The 18,837-nt window shown below is 40.0% G+C and overlaps 1 protein-coding gene across 1 annotated transcript in view; it reads left to right on the forward strand.

The window, feature by feature from the left end:
- Positions 1 to 404: 404 nt before the first annotated feature.
- Positions 405 to 18,837, forward strand: part of SPTBN1 (spectrin beta, non-erythrocytic 1) — a 202,793-nt gene continuing 184,360 nt past the window's right edge. The window contains exon 1 of the mRNA XM_081943073.1: positions 405 to 748. The gene's annotated coding sequence lies outside the window, so the exon portion shown is untranslated. The remainder of the gene's footprint in view (positions 749 to 18,837) is intronic.

The following is an 18,837-nucleotide window of genomic DNA, read 5'->3' on the forward strand; positions in this document are numbered from 1 at the left end:
GGAGGGGGGGGGCTTTTTGGGTGACTGGCGACTGGCGTTGATGCAGGCCCAAGTCACCCGGATGTCACGATTTGGGGTGGGTCTGTCTCTGTCCGATGCAGGGGACATATCAGAAAAGCGGCGGAAGATAATCTGCTGCCATCACGGACGCCTCCCTCCAACCCTCTTTCCTTCCTCCCTGCCTTCTCTGCGCTGGACTGCCCTCGAGGGCCCTGGCGCTGTATAGCAACGCGCGCGCGTGCTCGGGGTGCGTGTTTGTGTCTGCCAGGGGTGCGCGCGTGAGCGCGCGCGTGTGTGTGTACGAACGCTCTATCCCCGCCCTCTTCGCTCTCTCATTCCCCCCCCTCTCTCCGTCAGTGCAGCTGTTGCTGTGCGGGCGGTTATCGGAGGGGGCAGGCCGGCTGACTGACTGGCTGCGGCTCGCCGAGGTCCACCACTCCCTGTCTCCGCTTCCATCCCCTGCTCTCGTCTGCTGCGGAGCTGCTCCTCGTCCCCACGGCCACTATACAGCTGCTTCTCCTCTAACTCGGTCGGTCCGCCTCCCCCCTCCCCCCCCCGGTTTCCCAACTGCAGCTACCGAGATTACCGCTGCTTCTGTTGCTGCATCGTCACGCACCCATCCCCACCTCCTTCTCCTCTTCCTCCGTCACTGCTGAGAAAGGCAGCGCACCGCATTGCATACAAGGACGAAGGAGAGCGGACCCTACACTCCACCCACCCACCCACTCCCGCCATCACTTCAGACGAGGTAGCTATGTCGCTTCGGGGGGGAAAGAGATCTGGGGATCGTTTGTCGGAGGGGGCGGTGCGGAGGGGGCGCGCGGGGATTTCGTCTCGACCTGATCCCTTCGGGGGGGGGGGAGGAACGGGCGCCGGAGATCAGGGAACGAGGCGCTTGGCGTTGTTGCTTGTGCCAAGGGTTTGATGGAGCTGCGGGAAGAGGAGAATTGGCCCGAGGGGCTGGTAGTGGCGGCACTGCGGCGTTAGTAAATAGATGGATTCTCTTCTGCAGGGACCAGAGCAGAGATCCGGGAGCTTGCCCTCCCTTAGCCAGTGACACCGTGCTGGGGAATGTTCTCTCTACAAAGAAAGTGGTTCCACCATCGCATAGCTACAAGATGAGGATTGCCTGTCCCGTCCCCTCCACGTCCCCCCTCCCGCCGCGATCATTGAAACCGAAATCTTGTTTTCTAAAGGGTTCCTGACAGAAGTCCTATGAGGATCGGGTGGGCGGGCGGGCAGAGAGCCCGCCGGGATGGGTGGCTGACATTAAGCAAGAAATAAAATGACGTGAAATGGCAACTGCAAGTAACCTGGAGGGCTCAAATCAGGTTGCTGGTTTTCTAAACGTCGGTGGGTTGCAAAAACAGGCGTGGTCAGTCTTCGCGGGTCTCCCCCTTTCCAACCTCTTTGCTGTCCTCCATCTCTTCGCATCAAGTGCTTTGGAGGAGACGCTCCCTCCTTCTGTCTACTCCCCCCACCCCTTCTTATTAATACATCAACAGGTTTCTGTAGATGAAAATGCTCTATTTGAAAAGAGATTAATACTAACTCCCTTAGTACTTTTTGATCATGATGAAAATAATATAGTGACAGCAGTAATAATCATAAACACTGAACGGTTGCCTTCCCAGACCATCTTCTCATTTAATAATTGGGTTTATTTAATTCTACGGCGACATAATATTTGAAGATACTCCCCCCACCATCTTTTTCATTGTTGGCTTCTCCCTTTGGAGACTGTTTATTATTCTCAGAAGCATGAGGGTGCATCAGGAGGGGGAGAAAATGTATGTGGGAATCAGTGGGGCTGGAAATGATTTTACTGTTTTCATGTTATTTTTCTCATCCACCCACCCACCCTCCCTTTCTGTCCAGGGGAAAATGATGCAGCACAATGCAGGAAGCATTGATAACTCTTTGCTTTGCTTTCCAGAATATATTTTGCATGAATTGGTGTCCCTTGCGCTTTATCACAGCCCCACCCTAAGGAAGCCTGTCCAATTTTTCCTCCCTCTTTTTCTTGGCCAGCAAGGACTGGCTCAGCAATGCTTTATTATTGGAAACCTCTTCCAACACCCCCTCCCCAATTTGTGCAGATATCTCTATAGGGACCCTTGGAATTTTTGCTTTCTCCCCTCCCTCTGTTCCCCCCCCCACCTTGGCAGAGGGGAATAATGGGATTGCGGTCCTGCAGCTCTAATGCAGTTAGGTGGAGTCCAGACTACAGCGGAAACACATTAATCAGATAACTACAAAAGTAATGTGCATTGGGAGGAGTTCCTTTAGGGATAGTAGGGAGAGATGGTGAGAAATAGTACGACACGTTTCAACTGGACTGGGTGGTTCTCTAGCCTGCTAAATCCAAAGCTGAAGGAGATATAAAATTAAAGCTGGTTATCATGGGTAAAAGTCCACAACAGGAGAAAAGGAGGTGTCTGATTAACTTTGCTCTGTAATTTACTTGTCACAGTGCTGTTTCTTTCTATAAAAAACTCTAAATGGTGGATGGCTTTATGACTTTTAAATGACATTTTCATAAATATGACCGAAAAGAGTTTTACTGAACCAGCTAAAAGCCCATCTAGATCCTCATTTTGCTGATCAGATGCCTAAATAACTACCACAATATAAGGGCAATAGCTCTCTGGCTCATGTACTTTAACAGCTGGCATATTACCTCTGATATCGTCGTAAACTAAGCTTGTTTTAATCATAGTTTGTTGAATAAGTCACAGTTGGGTTATCAAGCTAAATCATAAACCATGGATTACAAACTGCAATGGATGGATTTGTACATGATGTTATGCCAAACCCAAATAAATCATGTTATGACTTAGCACAGGATGGGAACCCATCCAATATGCAACCATCTTTTGCCTTGTCCAGCATTAATTTTCTACTTGTTGAAAAATTCCAACTTGATGGCCATTATTACATCTTGCATAAATATTTCCATGTGCTTCCTTACATTTTTTTCCAGTTTATTATTTGTAAATATTTTGTGATGACAGTTGTTTTCAAACCTACAATTATATGTTTTGCATTTTTTACATGTATGTGATACCTTCACATTAAATAAGGATAAAAACTTATGGAAAAAAAATTACACAGTGCATTTCAGCATTTAAAATATATGACTTTATCATTGGAGGAATGACTTTATCATTTTTCATAGCCATTCTGTGGACTAGGGAGAGGAGAAAATGCTATATAACTGAAATAATCATTGAATTTAGCCTTCCAAACTGATGCTTTTCAAATAAATTAAAAATTAACTCCCAGAATTTCCTGATCCTTATTTAAAATTTCCCTTATTCCAAGAGCTAGTGAGTTTGCCCTTTCAGCTCTTCTTCAACTTAACTCTATTTATACATACATTATCATCAATTCCAGACATTATGATCAATACTGGATGGAAGTTATGGGAACTGAAGTCCAAGTAAAGGACACCAGGTTGGAGAAGGGTGTTTTAGATATACTGTAGAGGGAAAAAATACACTCTTAAATTTGATTGTTTGCAATGTACACAAATGAGGACTCCTGTATGTTAGAGGATTAAACATGCATGTTTTTATTGTGAGATTGTTCAGTATCATATCATAAATAATGAATGCACAAGACCGTTCAGGAAATGGGAAAAACAAAGAGTAGCTTTTATGATTTTTTAAAGATATTTGACATAAATAATCCTTAAAAGACTGAGAGGTAGTAATGCTATCATTGATTGAATGCTGTGATTGCTGGAATCAATGAGTCTGAGGAGTTACCTATTTCCTGAAGCAGGAAGAAGTGACTTACCTCCATTATGTCTTTTCCCTGAACTTTGTAAGGGCTTTTTGGTCACTGCAGTAGATAAAACACTGTGCTGTATTGATTTGTTATCTTGCTCAGTGTGGCAGTCCTTTCTTGATATGCAGTGGTCATGGTTTCTCTATTAAAAGTTGATACAAAACATCGATTTGCAGTTCTTGTGGTCTTAATTAGTTTTTTGTTAGCATAGTATATCATGTGATCTCATATGGATGTTGGAAATAAAGGCTACATAGATTTAAAAATGGCTTAGGTTGAGATGTGATGTGTGATTTTAATTTAAGGAATGGCTTCAGCATGGCTGTGTCATTGGGTATATCAAGCATTTTGTTTAAGAAACCAAGTGCAAATTCCCACCTGAGAAAAACACTTGTATCTATTGTGATGTCTCAAGGGTGAGAGAGAGCCAAACATGTGGTGTCAGTTGCAGTTACCAAGGGCTTTCAGTGTTTGCCTTAAGAAAAAAAAAAGATTGGAGAATTAATAAGTAGAGCAGAACATAGTCACAAAGCTTTTCCTGTGCTGTTCCATTTCAGATGGAGAAACTGCATTTTGGAAGCTTTCTTGTGCTTTAAGCAGAAGAAAAGCTGATTTGAACTAATTTCTGATATATTTGTTTCAAACAAATATGTAAATGCACATACAAAAGGGCATCCACAAGGGAGTGTAAAGAAAGTCAGGACGGTGACTGCCACGGTGCAGTTGAAGCCTCACCCTTTTATTCCTGTGTTATTAGCTGGCTTAAAGTAGTGTGACCCAAGAAACTTACATTATTTAATTGTGCTTAATTGGGTTACATGTATTCACTGGGTCCAACGTCAACGGAACAATCAGGAGCTGAGCTCCTAGACTGCAAAAAGGATCTTTGCAGATAAAATCTGCAATCTTGGGCACCTTCTTGATGAAATGGCATAATTTTGAGTTGATCACATATTTTTCTATCTTTGGGATCTGAAACTAGTATAATAACTCTGGAGTTCATGTTCAGAGAAATAATTTTTCTGAGTTTGGGGAATGAAGTAATGTCACTTCACACATCTTATCCCAGTCATCTTTACAACTACCCTGTAAAGCAAACCAGCCTTTTAATGCCTTTCTGCAATGCAGAAAGATGTAACCAGAGTTCCAAGTGCAAGCTTGCTTTCCCATAGGAATGCTATCTGGCACTAGGAGGCTACCTGATTTGTTTCCCCTCCAGACTTCACTGGATCCTACATCAGTGGGATTTGCAATGGCAAGTAGACCATTTTAATTGCCTACAGTGCTGCAGGAGAGCACCTTCCGAAGTGTTAGAGAAATTTAAAATGACAACTACTGAATCAGTGACAGCCTTCTTAACAGCAAGGAAGTTTTGAAGGAGGAACATTGTAATATAGAGCTTGTTGTCATAATCCCTATAATAGACACAGCTTTGCAAATGTCTCTAAACTTTTATGCATTTATTAAAATGTGCAAATTATTTTCACTTATTTTTGGTAGTAGTTGGAAATGTGTATTTTAAGTTTTTCTTTTTTTTTGGTGAATGTATGAAATTAAAATACTGAACTATGTTGGGCAAACCTGCAGACCATATACAATTTTAAAATAGCTTTATTTTATTTCGACCCTGTTTAAATTTAGCATTATGATGAAGATTGGCTGCACAATTTTTTGTTCCTTTGGGTGATTAGCATAAAGAAAAGACTTTAAATATAAAAACTAACCTAGTCTCCCACAGAAGAAAACAAATAAACAACTTTGGAAAACAGAAAATCGTGGTCCTATCTACCTTTAGGTTACAGACCTAATCATTTCAGTACTTTTGGGTACTTTAAAAATTTGAATATTTTTAAAAAATTACATTTTAAATATGTTCAAATGTTTTGATGAAATGAATTCAATCAGTGTAGCCTTCAACCTCAAAGAAAAGTACCCTATGAAAAGGTGCAACCTCCAATTAGTGAAAATTAATGTTGTGTTCAACAAGTCTCCAGCTTCATTCATTGCTTGATTGCAACCAGTAAACTGAATGTTCATATGATCTGCAAATGATATTGTGATTTCAGGATCAGGAGGATTAGATAATCATTGGCTGTTTTCTTCTGGGAACCTTATGAGAAAGTCACTCTCCTTTGCTGATTTGTTTGGAAAATCACTTAATGAGGTTATGGAAAATTCAGCGGAAGACCCACGAGTGACACAGCATGCATACTTTATCTCATTGTCTTTCCCACAGGCCCAGAGAAGAATTAAGATTTACAACACAGACATTCATTCAAATATCTGCCCTTCCTTGGGGATCAGCCTTTGCGCTTTTAGGAGGAATAATCTAATGATTCTTTAGAGCTTAAATTCACTATTCTTATTGTAGAAGGATTTGTTTGAAGTGGCAAAATTGTTGGAAAAAACCCCTCAGTTCTAATCAGAAAAAAAAAATTATATCAAAATAATCCAAGTTATGCAGATTGTCATGTGTATTTCAACATCCATACCTGCAACTTGAAGAGGTATATTGAGACTTCAACTTTCAGAATTCCGTAACCATAATTAATATGGATTGCACTAGGGTGGGGAAAGTTGATCTACAAAGACTTTTTTCTGCATCTACCATACCATATGCCTACCTATGGGATAGAATTCCTTAAAAAATTCATTGATGAAATGTGGGATATTTAATTTATTTGTATGCCCCCTTTATTATTTTTACAAATAACTCAAGGGATGAACATATCCCACATAACTTCCTCTTATTTTCCCTTCAATAACAATCTTCTCAGGTGGGTTGGGCTGAGAGAGTTACTGACCCAAAGTCATCAATGGAAGTGTTAGGAACTTTAAGATTATATCAGGAAGCAGGATAGGAAACCACTGATTTGCTCCACAGTCCTAAATTCCTTCTTCACTTACTTATTTCTCTGTAACTTTCTGTATTGGCAGAATGTTCTTGAATAACTCTTATTCTCATTCATAGGTCAGGAAATGATGCAGTTTGCCAAAATGAAATTTGAACTGGGTCTGAATGTGATACTTAATCCAGCATATCAAGTAATATTGTGAAAGCCAGAATATTTTTCCCTTGTTATATAATTCCGCAGAAGATTTTATGGCAGCCCCAGGTGCTATTAATTAAATTAGCTGAATTTACATTTTCAAAGGCAATGGTATAGGCAAAGGCAATCAGAATATGGCTGCCGGAAACAAATGAAAGACAATTTTTCCATATCATAGTAAAAGTTTCAAAATCGCATGAATTGGGTTGGAGAATAATAGTTTTGGGATGAAATAGATTTATTTTTTTTTGCTCTTAATTTAACCACCTAATTTTATCTATATACATCTACATCCTAATAGAACCTAGCAAGCTGTTTTATGCCATTTTTCTTATTTGATCATCTTTTTAGATGTGTGGGACTATAACACCTTGGTCTGTCTTTCTTAACCTCAAGAACTTTAAGATGTGTGGACTTCAACTTCAACTCTGCTGGTTACAAATTGAAGTCCACGGTATCTTAAAATTGCTAAGATTGAGAAATACTGACCCAGATCATGGATCAAGCAAATCTACTCTGATATGCAGTAGATTCTCTGGAGACTTGGGCAGAGAACTTCCCATCACTTCTTCCCTGGAGATCCCAGAGATTTAATTAGCAGAAATCTCAGGCAGCCCCACAAAGAATGTACCACTAAGCCAAGCTCTCAAAAATGCTTCTGCTTACTTTAGGAGAGCCATATTTGTAGCTTACTCTTTTTTAAAAGTTAATTCAAGAATCCCCTAACTCTGTTTACATCATATTCTTTATATAAAACCTGCAAAACATTTGTTTGTGATAGTGAAATTACAGTGTGGATGTATAATTCAATTAGCTACTCGATACTATGAACTGCAGGTTATTCATGAGTGTTCTGTATTTTACAATATGTCCCACAACTCACTGGCATAGCAATTCAGTGTGCTAGATGCACATGAAACTCATTCCACAAGACAGCTCAATGCAGAACAATATTTCTCAATCAGTTTTCTTTCTCAGGACGTCCTCAGGGCTTCAGGGTGTGATCTGCCAATCTTCATTCCACTTCTCCTGCAAAATAGCCAATGGAAATTTATTTTTAATTTTGAAATGGTAAAATAACAAGGGGCCTACTATATACATTATTTCTCACAAACGACTCCCCTCCCCAAGCCTTACATAATCCATATGTGAGTTTCAAAAATCTTGATGGCCAGTAGATTGTAACAAAAATTTAAAAATATTTTAATTTTTTTTAAAAAATGTAACAAATATTTAAAATATTTTACTTAATATATTTAATTTGCATCCCTATTGATTTTACATAACCCTAGTAAATTACCTACAGCCCTTATTACAGGGATGGGGAACTATGACTCTTTTACAATCTGTGAATTTCAGCTCCCAGAATTCCTGGGCCATGGTTGCCTTATAGGGTGTTCTATTTAACTAGATCTCAGAAATAAAGTCAGCATTTTTAGTGAAAAATCAAATTTCTAGAGAAACCAAAATGCAATTGATGTCACTGTGATATATGCATTTAAGTATTTTTGAAGGACTGGAGAAACATGCCCACATGTGCTTTTATTTTCAGGCTTATTAAATTTAATAACAGGAACTGAGATCTAAATTTATCAATAAGGCTGTTCAGTGATTTGATTCCAAAAACATGCTTTGGAGCACATGAGAGAAGAAACAATATCATCCCTTTGTAACTGTTAAAGCATCCATCTCTTTTCCAGGGTTTGCCATATGATTCCAGGAAAATATACTGCTGCCTGACCTAGCATTAGACATGCATGCTACATGCTACATGCATGTTCTCACAAACTCCAAATCACCTGTTTGTAATTGAATTTGAAGCATTTCCACTGAGATCTGAAATTATGATGTTTGGAAACTATGTGCCAATGTCATTGCACAGTTTTACATGCAGTCATTAGAAGTTAAATTGGTCAAGGTGGTGACATTTTTCAGTGGTGCTTCTGGAGTGTGAAATACACAACTGTACAACAGCAGGTCTTCCAGCAGCTGGAAATGTTTGCTGGTTTCCTGAAAGGCCTACCCCTTAAGGTAAGAATCTGTGTGCTGTAAATCAGGAGCTCAGTCTTGAATTGGACAAGAACAACACAATTCCTTTGTGTAAAGCTTGGGAGGGGGAAACATGTTGGAAATTGTGAGAGTTCTGACTGGTGATGAAGGAAGTGATTCGTATTTTAAGTTTTAATTATGAAAAAGTTATTGCTAGCCACCTGTAGGCTAGGCAATTACAACTCAGTCTTCCCAAGGGCAAACTAAGGCTGGAGGCATTTTTGAGTCATGGGCTCTTAAGTCACACAAAGCTATTGCCCGAATGTTACAATCAGTGGTGGGTTTCAAATTTCTTTAGAACCTATTCTGTAGGTGTGGCCTGTTTTGTGGAAGTGGCTCCGTGGTGATGTGACCAGGTGGGAGTGGCCAACTTGGAAAATGTGGTGAAACTCACTTAACGACACTCTTGCTTAGCAACCAAAATTTTGGGCTCAATTGTGGTCATAAGTTTTCTTTCTTTCTTTCTTTCTTTCTTTCTTTCTTTCTTTCTTTCTTTCTTTCATCTCTCTCCCACTTTCTTTTTCTTTTCTTTTCTTTTTTGTTTCTTCCTTTCTTTCTCTTTCTCTCTCTCTCTTTCTGCCTCTCTGCCTCTCTCTCTGTGGCTCTTTCTCTCCCTCCCTCCCTCTCTGTCTCTCTCTGTCATTCTCTCTCTGTGTCTGTCTCTCTGAATCTCTCTGTCTCTCTCTCTCTCTCCTCCCTCCTCCATCAGTCACTCCGTATGTGTGTGTGTGTCTGTCTGTCTCTCACTCACTCTTTCTCTGTGTCTCCCTCTGTATATCTGTCTCCCTCCCTCCCTCTCTCTCTATCTCTCTGTATCTCTCTCTCCCCTCCCTTCTTCTCTGTCTGTCACTCTGTGTGTATATGTGTGTGTGTGTCTGTCTGTCTGTCTCTCACTCACTCACTCACACACTCACTTAATCACTCACTGTGTGTGTGTGTGTGTCTGCCTGCCTGTCCATCTCTCCCTCCCCCCGCGGATGGGCTCCGAACCAGCAGAGCCTCGTGGTTCTTTTTAACCAGGTGGCTATCAGAGAGAAGAAGGCAGTGCATGCCCGTGGGCTTGTGCAGCAGCTGAAGATCGCCTGGTTAAAGATCACCTGGCTAAAAAGAAGGATGAGGCTCCACTGGTCCGGAGCCCATCTGTGTGGGGAGGGATCCCCCTCACATTCCTCGTCTTCCCGGATGGGCTGGTAAGGGGACAGAAAAGGTTGTTCTCCAGTCCCAGGTTTCAGCTTCCTGGCTTCAGTATCTCTTTCCAGCTTCTTTTGTTGAGCCTGCAATTAATGTTCTTTCTTATGTCTTAGGAAAGATCGCCTGGTTAAAAAGAAGGAGGAAGCTTCGCTGGTCCAGAACCCATCCAGGAATACGAGGAAGGCGAGGGGGATCTCTTCCCCCCACGGATGGGCTCTAGACCATCGGAGCCTCCTCCTTCCAATTGGGGGGGATCCATGCAGATGATTTCTTCCCCACCCCCCAATTGGAAATGAGGTGGCTGTCAAAGCAAGGCAGTGTTCCCCGCAGAAGAAGGAACAGGAGGAAAGTTTGTGCCCGACAAAGCGATGGCTGGGTGGGTGCCAGGCTAGCCCCGCTGTCCTGGCCAGCGCCCCCCATCCCCCGTTGGCTGCTCCCTCATGGGTCATGTCCCTGCCCGGCCCGCCTGCCGAGAAGGAGGAGGAAGCGGGGGCACGTTGCTGAGCAGTGGGCAGGGTGGAGGTGGCTGCAGAGCTGCTGTCCTTGCCCTTGGGGCTCTTCTTAAGGGACATGCTGGCTGGCGCTGCTTCAGGGCGCCTTGGCCGCCAGCTCCTCCAAGTGTAGCCCATTTCACCCCCCCAAAAAGACCATTTTCTTTTTAAAAAACGCCTCTGCAGATGATCTTGAAAACCTGTGAGGTTGCTTTGGGAGGGGGCAGATGGGCAGCATCCCCCCCATCCCTAGGCACCTGCAGCCTCAGAGCCTGCAGCAACTTGCACAGTAAAGGCAATTAAGAACTTCTCACACTCATGAAAATATTTTCTTTACTGTGCAAAGGCTTGCTTTAAAGCTGCAGGCTCCAAGGCTGCAGGTGCCCAGGGAGGGGGGCAGGGGGAAATGCTGCCCATCTGCCCCCTCCCAAAGCAACCTCGCAGGTTTTCAAGATCGTTCGAAGAGGCGTTTTTTAAAAAGAAAACCCTGAAAAAGCTGCAAGATCTGGAGAGATGGGTGGGTAGTCTTTTGGGGAGGGAGAAATCCCCAGAACCAAGTTGCCCAGCCAGCACCCTGAAGAGGTCTGTGCAGGGCTCTGGCGGCTGCAAAGCACGTCATGAGGGGCAGAAGTCCCCGAACCCAGCGGGGAGCCTAAGCAAAGGAGGAGGCGGAGAGCTGGGCAGAGGAATGGGGAAACTTCTGCTACTGCTGGAGCTGTGTTGCCCTGCTAGGTTCGGGGACTTCTGCTCCTTGTGCTGCACTTTGCAGCCACCGGAGCCCTGCACTGACCTCTTTGGTCAACCTGGTTTTGGGGGGGAGGGATTCCTCCCAGCACCGCAAAGAAGTCTGTGCAGGGAACCAGCGAGGGGAGGGGGATGCCCTGAACTTGCCTAGGGGGCGTGGCTGGCGGCCACACCCCCTAGGCAAGTTCAGGGAGGTCCTAGGAGGCCAGCCGCACCGCACAAGCTACCGCCCACGAGTGGTGACGGAACGGGCAGGGGAAGTGAGCGAGGGGGGCGGGACAAGCGTTCCATGACGAACCTCTTCTAACCGGTTCGGTAGATTTCTGGAACCTCCTCTAACGAAGAGGTTAGAACCGGCAGAAACCCACCCCTGATTACAATGTACAATGTACAAACTGGGACCTAGGCAAATCAATATTCTTATGTATTTAAAGAAGACCCATTTGGATTAGAGCAAAGGTATGTTTAATTCAGTGTTTCTAAACCTGAGCAACTTGAAGATGTATGTACTTCAGTTCTGAGAATTCTGATTTATTTCATTGTGACTGACCCTAAAATGCCTATGGAATGTCCTACAAATTAGAAAGCATTTCCTATTATTGTTTCAACAAGGAGTATTTAGAGGAGGGCTGCCTTTATCTTAGAGGTTATAAATAGCTGTCATGATCAGCAGTTACTAATGCTGCAGAGAGAAAGTGGTTCAATTTGAAGAAAAAAATCCTGAAAGTGATCCAGTCTAAAATGATCCAGGAAAAATTATTTTGTGAAAGTGGCTTGCTCTCCCCCAGTTCATTTATTCAACAATTTAACAGATGTTATTGAATATGTATTGAATAAATTACATAAATCATTAGACCTTATTTTGATTAGATCTAGCTTCATTCAATGCCTGAGAATATGTTATAGTGCGCATTTTAAAATATTCAGTTATTTTTTGTGTCATTATCACTGAGTGAGTTGTTATTGTATAATAGTCTCTAATTTTGTTTTTATTTATGTAAGTTGCCATAGAAATCCTGGAAAATAAAGACTATTTTAAATAGGCAAGGTATTATTATGAAAGAAAAAAATCCCTAAATCATAATGCTTTGTGTAATACATGAGAATATATCACTGTGGTTTAATAATCTATATAAACCAGAAGAGATGAAGCTTCTTGGATGAGAAGTAAAACTACTTCTTCTTCAAAAAACAAGTCCAGTTGCCTTTTGAAAAAAAAAACACTTTTGAGAGAACCATAAGAGTAGTTTAGGATTGTCAGAAAACAACATCAGTGTCCTACTTTAACAAGCTTGCTTCAGTCACTGATGTTCCTTAGGGCAATGACTGCACCTGTTTAACATGAAATGCTCCTGGAAGAAGAATTCATCTTTTCTGTTTTCTTATCTTCAACTTCAATCCATTATAATGATGGATTCTGGTGAGTAGACAGACAAACATTTATTAAAAATAATTAAAGGCTGTCATTCAGAGTTCCCCAGTTTTAGAAGTCTTTCATAACTTTACTCTTGATGAATTCCTTAAAACCTCTTTTAGGGAAAATTCAATATTTTCTGATATCTTCTTGAAGATATTTGTAAACCATGGTTTATGGTAGGGCGTGTTCTGTGAATCCGTCCTATTGTAAAATACACAAACCATGGCAAAGTCAGAGAGGTGCTTTCTGCACTCCCTAGGATCTATTATCTATTCCTCTTCCAAAAAACAACATCTGTTTTTTTAATCAGTGCACTTGATTTTCCAAACAAGAAGAATGTTGCATTCTTTTCAATGACATCATTTCTTCCGGACATTCATATGGAAAACCAAGTTTATTAAAGATAAGTCAAGATACCCCAAAATACAATTGAAACTACAGTACATTAGAATTTACTCAAATCTTAGTGTTCCAATATTAGTTCCAATGCATTATATTTTATTTTGGTATAAAAGAAAGGTCGAGTCAGAATATTTGTGCCTTCATGGTCTTCTGACTAAAATTTCATGGCGTGGTTTATAATGTGATTATCATTGTATGTATGAAGAAATTCATTTATTAAAGTTACAGTAGAAAGTGGTTTGACAGAAGTATAAAAATAAAAAAACACCTTGAGCTATAGTAAATAGTTTTTATTAAGGTATGAGGGGAAAGAAACTAAACAGAGGACGTGCTTGAGATCCTCAGTGGAGATTTTTAATGGATGCAAATTATATCTGAACAATTTCTTTAGAAACCACTGACATTCAGTTACTGTGAAGAACATCCAGATGTGTTTGATGACTAGTATTGCTAGTATGTTAAATTCTCATTTAAACTAGCCAATTCCATTAATATAACAAACAAATTGAAGAGCTGTCAGCCATTTATTTTTTTCAAAAGATTTCATAATTTAACATATCTGGTTTCTAATAGTTAATTCAAGCTGTAAGGCTAAGCTGCGATCTGGCCACTGTGGTTTGTTATTTGTGGTTTATTGGCTTAGTAAATTGTACAGATCTAGTCAATATGATTTATTCCATAACCAGAGTTAAGGAAAACATATCTTTGTACCATGTGGGTAGTCAGTCATAAATACAGAGGTTAGAGGCTTCTAAATAAGAATGCTTAGGTTGATTGTAATTAATTCATTTATACATACAGTACAAACCTGAAATATTAATTTGGAAATGTCTTTAAATGTTTCAAAATGGTATGCAGCATCTTAACATTTAGCATAGTTACAATTTAAAAAAAATACTTTGGCTTATTTATTTTGCAATAGAGAAGATGAAGAATGTATTGTAGTTTCATAGGCTATTACATTTATGAAACATTTTTGTAAGCATGTTGTTTAGCCTTTATGCGCTGGGATTAAATAGCAAATTGAATTTTGTTTCTAGCAAAATTAATCCTATAAAGAGGGAGATAGGAACAACAAGAAAATGAATCAATAGTTTTGGTTTTCCTTTTGTGTCTCCCCCACCCCCCGTTTTTTTACAAAAATTGGCAGGTGAAACTTTTCAGTTTAGAAAATTTTAACTTTTTATATGGTTACTGTGTAAACATCTTAAAATGATCTGGCTTTAAATAACTTTTTCATTACCAATTATAATGCATTGAAGAATAGAGATATAGAAAGTATTGGGCAAGTATTGTAAGTATCTCAGTGGCTAAAATGCTGAGTTTGTTGATCAGAAAGGTCGGCAGCTGTTCGAATCCCTAGCCCCACATAATGGAGCGAGCTCCCAATACTTGCCCCAGCTTCTGCCAACCTAGCAGTTCAAAAGCATGTAAAAAATGCAAGTAGAAAAATAGGAACCACCTTTGGTGGGAAGGTAACAGCGTTCCATGTGCCTTCACCATTGAGTCATGCTGGCTCTTCGGCTTTCAAACTGAGATGAGCACTGCCCCCTTGAGTCGGAAATGACTAGCACGTGTGTGAGAGGGGAAGTTTTTACCTTTACCTTTAAGTATATCTTTAAATTTTATCACCAATAAATAGAATTGTTCCCACAATTAAGCAACCCCAACTTTTCTATATTAACTGCCAGAAGTAGAACGGTTGCTTCTGCTGCTAGCAGTAGTAATAGGAGAAGTTGTTTGCTTTAGAGCAATTAAAGTAACAAAATTAATCCAGTGTCAGAAAATTCCTGTTGACATAATAAGGAAAGTGAGTTACTGATAATTTCACCTACATCTTCATTGATATAAATTCCACAAATTCCTGTTAGCTGTATTTAAGCAGTTCTGTCCTGGTTTATTAATTTGAGACATGCCATGTCTCAAATTAATGCCTAAATTCATAACATAGTTATATGCCTAAATTCAATTTTTGTCAATAGGAGAAGATTCATGCTGGGTTAGCTTATACGGGCCAGCATGGTATTTTCCACACTTGGCAAGCAGATGTCCCTAAGAAGCCTGTATCTCAATCTTGGCAGCTTGAAGATATGTGGCTGGGGAATTCTGGGAGTTGAAGTCCACACTGTCAAGATTGAGAAACACTGCCTGTATGTCTGAAATGAAGGCAAAAGAGTTATCTATCTTGTCTTCTCTAACCTCTGGTGCTAGGGAGATCTTTGACAGAAGAAGTAGCACTGGGCGGGTGACATGTTTTGAAGAAAACTCCAGATGTCACCTTGAATCCTTCAAGTGAAAGGATGAATACAAATACATTCATTCAACACTGTACATACAAAGAGACACAAGTGGACTGGACACTCGCGTGTACTTTGGGCCAGCTATTAATGCAGGATGAGAAATATAATTCAACGAATGGCTCTTTTTTAAGCTGAACAATATTACATTAATACTAGACAGTTATTGTATGAATTTTGCCACTAATGCAGTGCCAAAGAAGCCCTCCCCTTCTTTAGTAAGAAAGAGATTGGCTTTAACAAAGTTAAAAATGTAACTTTTGTTAAGTGTTCAGAAATAAATCTCTGATTGAATTCAGTGGTTGAAACCAGGATTTACAAACCAGAGTAGCTGGCACAATAAATTTAAATCAACTTAGATTAACACTTAGTGTGTGAACCCAGTGATTGTTGAACTACCATCTTCATGGAATCTTAAAAATGAACACTTACTGTGGCACCCCCCCTTCTTCCTCTGCCCACTTTTTCTTGACTTCTTTTTTTGCCAATACATAGCTATCTAATTAAAGCATTTGAAGAGGATTGGTTGCGATTCTTGGCAGAAGGAATTCTGAGTAGCTATGTGGAGTGGACAGGAATCAACCCTTCTAATTAAGCACTGCATTTATAGCACCAGTGGAATGCAGCCTGAGTTTAGGAGGGCTGACTTCTTTGTGCAACAAGAACAGAAGGTGACCTTGAAATCTAATGATCACCCTGAGGTTTGAAGGGCATCTTTACTTTTGCCTTTCTTTCTGTAGAAAGCTGTGAGCTTCTTCAGTGAAGGAATCTTTTAATGGAAAATAAGGCTCGTCAATTCATCAGTTGCTTACCTCCAGCCCACCAAATCATTCTCACTGGTTTGGTACTTCTTACCATAACATCTCCACTGACATTGTACCTGTCTCTAGGGCTTGCGGAGGCATTTTATTCCTGGGTAAACACCAAGCACAAGCCCCTCTCCCCAAAACTGGAGAGAGAACAATAAATCCTGGTTCTAGGAACGCTGGCCCATCATTCCAGGTCCATCAAGGCGATCTAATGATAGGTCTTGTTGGCAAGAGTGGCAACAAAATATTTAAATGTCATTTTATGCTTTAAAAAGAGCCTCCAGATATGGCATCTGCTCTGTGAAGTATTGACCTTCTCTAGAAAGCCATTCTCCTGTCACCTGTCCACCTCTTTCTCTCCTGGACTCAACATTCATTGCCTGTTGAGCATATTCAGATCTAACTGGACTTATTTTTTGATGTGTGGAAGGAATGCCCATGTATTTGTTTTTGCATAATATAATCTTTATTAGGGGTATGCAAAACATTTCATATTATAACCGTACAAGCTTAAAAAGCAGTTGTGATCAAAATGGAGTGTTCTGATGTTCCAGGAGATGTTCCAGTCAGATTGAAACAACCCTGTTTCAAATTCAAAACAGATATTTCAAATTCAGGGAAGTAGTGTTTGGATTTTGAAACACTTCTGGAATGCTACAAAATTTAAACAGTTTTTTTTAAAAGAATTTTTCTTAACTTCAAATATTTGAAATGTTTTGTTCACAAGCAATTGCTAGTAAAAAGTGCCCTAATATTTTGATTGGATAGAGCCACTTAAGTAAAACTATTATTCTTTACATCTCGGGAGTTTTATAGGAGCCATTTTCAAGGTTTTTTGGCCTCATACTGTATGTATAGCTAATATGTTAAGAATATACTGTTGAATCATGATTATTTTCTTTACAAGTAAAAGAGTTTCCAATACTGCTTCCTTGTGCTCTAATGAAAGATTAGGGAGGTATGGGTGGGGCAAATAGAAAGATTTTTCAAAAATTACTTAGGGAGGGAACCTTCTTAAAAATGATTTGACTCTTCTCTCATTTGACTTTTTTGGTGGGTTGGTTCTTTTGACATGAACATCTGCCTCAATTCCAGGGTTGCTAAATTTAATTGCCAAAGATAAGTTGAAAACAAATCTTCTGTGTCTACCATGGCAACCTGTTCCCTGTTATTTTCCCTCTTATGTAGGAAGTCTCATAACCTCAGCAGTGCTGATAAAGAAATGGCCTACTGATATATGCCAGTTCAAAAAACAGCCCATCATTTTTTCTTGCCTTGGCACTAATAATGGGAATTGTTTATTTATTTGATGTGAACTTACTTAATTGCTCTCTTTGTGACCTGTATTCTCAAGGGGAGCAGGTTCCAATTGTTTTTCTCACTTTTAAGTAGGGATTTCTACACTATGATCTTATGTTATGGAAAGGTGAGCCACTTTGTAATGTGAGAAAAACTGTGTGTATGTATGTATGTGTGTGTGTATATGTGTGTGCGCGCACGCGCTTGTGCATCTTGGTGATCTGTGGGACCTAATCACCCAAAACTATGTATTAATGACTAACTGAAATGTGCCATATTTTCTCTAGGAGCCTTAGAGGACACCAATGCAGTGCTGCTTTGTCTTAAAACAGTGACCTGTCAGGTTGGCAAAATAATTGGACAATTGTCTTTCTTCTAGCACAGATTATTTTTTGACAAGAGATTAGATGGCCTGAAGCTGTTTTACTCTCCTGTACTAGTTGCAAATGGCTGTTTTAGGCCATTTTAACAAGTGTCATAAATGTGTTTAGCCTCTTTTCCAGCACTTGTGAATATTGCACCTTGTTAAACATAGTATGTTTTCACTTGATAGGAAAACACATTAGTCATTGGAATAAATAGTTATTTCAATAGAAAATATTATCTCTGAGCTTGATTGCTTGTAGATGTTTCATTATCTACCTAGATAACATCATCAGCACTGATGATGTTACCTAGTCAAGTAATGAAACATCTAAAGAAATGTCTGCAGCAAACAACCTAGCCCGGAGAACACCAATAACTCCAAATAAATAATTATAAAATTAGAGGCAGAAATGTATATCGTGTAATTATTCCTAAAACAGACATTAAGGACATAATTGCACAACTCTATGAAGTTTTAAAAACTATGTCTATATTAATTACATCAATTATCCAATTCATTCTAGTTCTTCTCGTCCATAGCCAATTGTACATTCTATTGGTGCTTACTTAGGAGCCTGAATTTTGTATATAAATGGCTTCCATGTGTAGTGGAAGTACTAGTGTTGGGGAAAAACTGAAAACAAGGAAGATCACTACCAAGATTAGCCAATAAATAGAAACAGAGAACACTGATGGCAGAAAAAGACCGAGCCTGCCCTTTGAGTTTTTGTTTTTTATTTTATTTTTTAATTTATGCATTTTTTATTTTTGTCGGATGATGGACATATGTTTATTCCAAGCATGTTTAAGCTCGGTGATTGATCCATTTCTTTTGTAAATTAGCTTTTATGGCCTAGCCCTTAGTGTATTGTGTGAATGGTTATGATTTATTCAATAATTGTAGTTGGAGGATGAACATGATACAATAAG

Source organism: Natrix helvetica (genome assembly GCF_964273705.1).
Source record: "Natrix helvetica genome assembly, chromosome: 2".
Taxonomy (NCBI): domain Eukaryota; kingdom Metazoa; phylum Chordata; class Lepidosauria; order Squamata; family Natricidae; genus Natrix; species Natrix helvetica.